Below are 2760 nucleotides of genomic sequence, written 5' to 3' on the forward strand. Positions count from 1 at the left end.
TCCGTAAACTCCCAGCATCTCCGCTGACCCTTAGTCCTTGCAACCTCTCCTCTCTGGGCAATGTTTTCACCTGTGCCTTTGCTGCTTTTGCTTTCTGACTCAGAGGAATGACTTAATGGAGGAGGCACCTTCCCTCCCGTCCTGAGTCCTACAGGCTCTATTTCAAGATGTGGAGGGATGGAAGGGGACCGGCTGAGTTGGGATCTGGTCAGGACTCTGCCCTGAGCCCCAGCAGCTCCTGCCCTCCTTCCTTCTCGGTTCCTTCCAGAATCATCTGGACTCAGGTCTGGCTTTCCTTATTAGCTAGGTGAGATCTATATTTCCCACTGGAGAGTAAGCTTCCTGGAGAAGGGAGCTCTTAGGTGTGGTGACCACTTAGCAGGAGCTGGTTAACAGTAGACAGGCCACAAATATTGATGTATAATTCTTTCGAAATAATAATTTTTTCTTTAAGATATAGATGTTCTCTTGTTGCCCCATTGAGACAATGAGAGTAGTAGATGTTGCTTAGAACAAAAAAATCCAGTTGGGTTTCTTTCTTTCTTTCTTTCTTTCTTTCTTTCTTTCTTTCTTTCTTTCTTTCTTTCTTTCTTTCTTTTAACTCAGTTGTTTTCTTTCTAATGAACTGACCATTACATTCCTAAGTTCTGAAATGGCCAACAGACCACAGACAGACATTCCTTCAGGCTCCTGCTTGAAACCAGCAGCTTCATCAAACTTCTGGCTTTGACTCAGGGCCAAAAATTGGGTTTCTTAGTGATGTTTTACAACCATAACACACATGAGTGTTGAAAGAGTGCTTGAAACAACAAGTGCTTGCTTGTGGCTGCATTAGACCAAAGCAGGGCCAGGTGACAAGGGCCCCGATGATCTGGCCAGCAGCATGAGACCCTGGTGAGATGTATTTGACTGTCCTTGTAGTTGCTCCATCATGGACGTCATAAATCGAAGGAGATGATTTCTCCCCTCTAAGTCAGGCAATAGATGTTCTCATTCTTCCATCTGCTCAATGATATTGAGACTTATATTCAGGATGTCACTTGATCCAGGTCCCTTGGAAAAAGACAACTCTGTATCTTAAGAAGAGAAGGAATGCAAAGCTCCCAAGTGGAACCTGCATTCTTTCGTAACGCTAAGGTCTCGGGTCCTAGGATTATGACAGTGCTTCTGGGTGGAGTTTGGCACAGGTCTCATGGCTTCTCCAATGAGTCAGTCAGTCCCTGCAAGGTGGCTTGGAGGACACATGAGAAGACAAGGTTTCCTTCTTTTCACTCAGATCTCTACTGAAGACTACCAGGGACCGACAGTCCCAACCCAGAGCCTCCGCTGGGCTGGCCTGTCCGGAAGCCTCTTCTTCCATACCCTCAAGGAGCTCTAACTTGGCGAGGTGAACGAAGGAAGGAATTACAGCATTAGGTTGCCAAACTGAAGGGGTCTGTTTGCCTGCGTACATCAAAGCCTAATAAAGCACAACTTGGAGTTTGCAGCAAAGAAAAAGTAAAGGTTTATTTAAGGAAATGGGGCAAATCCTGGAGACACTGGTGAGCTGATGCTCAAAGACCTGGCCCCCCAATGGCTTCCAGGGGGTGGGTTATATCGGGGGAAAATCATTCATCATGGTGGCTAAGGGAGCTGGGGTCATGGGCTCTCCCCATTGGTTGGGGCCAGACACTGTGTCAGTTCCCAATGTCAGTCACGGCCCTGTTCTGTCTGGTCTCCTGGGGATGTGGTCCTCAAGGTCAGGTTATTCAGCTTTCATAGACCTGAGGCTAAAACTCAACTGAGGTCAAGGTGTCTTTAGCTTGACGGACACTGTGCTTCTGTGGCCAACAGACCTGAAGCTAACGACTGTCCTGAGGTCCTAGTGGTTAAGGGAGGGAGGGGACGAGCTGTGTGTGCAAAGCTGGAGGAATGTGGTCGAAGGTGGAAAGTGAGTCATGGTGCCACTGGGTGGACAAAGCTGGCTCAAATTGAGGAGACAGTCACATTAGAGAAATGGCGTTCCTGTGTGGTGAAACCCACTTGCTTGTGGTCCAGGCACTTTGTGATGGTCCAATGGCACATCGTTTGTGGCAGCACTGCCCTGCCCCTTGAATCCCAGGACCGAAGGCGAGACCTCAGACACTTGGCCACCTGGCATATCAGGGCCGGGGACAAGAGCCAGGGACAATGGCGAGTTAACTGTTTATGCAAACAAGATGGAGAGAATGCAGAACTGGCCAGTTACCTGAACAAGGCAAGAATGAGATTTCCCCTACGGAGCAGGAGGCTGGGCTTCCACGCCAGGTTCAGTGATAGCTCTGAAAGTCATCTCTGCATGCCTGCCCCACAGAAAGACATCTGGGTCACGTTTCTCACCCTGCCTGGGCCTCAGTTTCCACCCCCGTGAAGTGGGATGTTCTCAAATGTAGTTGTGCACAGGAATCCTGATGAAATAGATTCTCCTTGGAAGTCTCAGGTTCAATTCCTGGTCAGGGCACACAGGAGTAGTGACCATCTGTTTCTCCACTCCTCCCCCTCTCTCTTCTCTCTCTCTACTCTTCCCCCAAAGCCATGGCTCCAATGGTTTGAGCAAGTTGGCCCTGAGTACTGAGGATGGTTCCATGGCCTCGTCTCAGGCACTGAAATAGCTTGGTTGCTGAGCAACAGAGCAGCAGCCCCAGATGGACAGAGTATTGCCCCGTAGGGATCTTGCCGGGTGGATCCTGGGGTACATGTGGGAGTCTGTCTCTCTGCCTCCTTGCCTCTCACTTAATAAAA

The 2760-nt window shown here is 49.2% G+C and overlaps 1 non-coding gene across 1 annotated transcript; it reads right to left on the reverse strand.

Annotated features, from left to right (window-relative positions):
* Positions 1–605: 605 nt before the first annotated feature.
* Positions 606–741, reverse strand: LOC136321228 (small nucleolar RNA SNORA2/SNORA34 family). Its single transcript, XR_010728506.1, has one exon. It is a non-coding gene; the product is annotated as a small nucleolar RNA SNORA2/SNORA34 family (small nucleolar RNA).
* Positions 742–2760: the final 2019 nt, after the last annotated feature.

This window comes from Saccopteryx bilineata, chromosome 1 (genome assembly GCF_036850765.1).
Source record: "Saccopteryx bilineata isolate mSacBil1 chromosome 1, mSacBil1_pri_phased_curated, whole genome shotgun sequence".
Classification (NCBI taxonomy): domain Eukaryota; kingdom Metazoa; phylum Chordata; class Mammalia; order Chiroptera; family Emballonuridae; genus Saccopteryx; species Saccopteryx bilineata.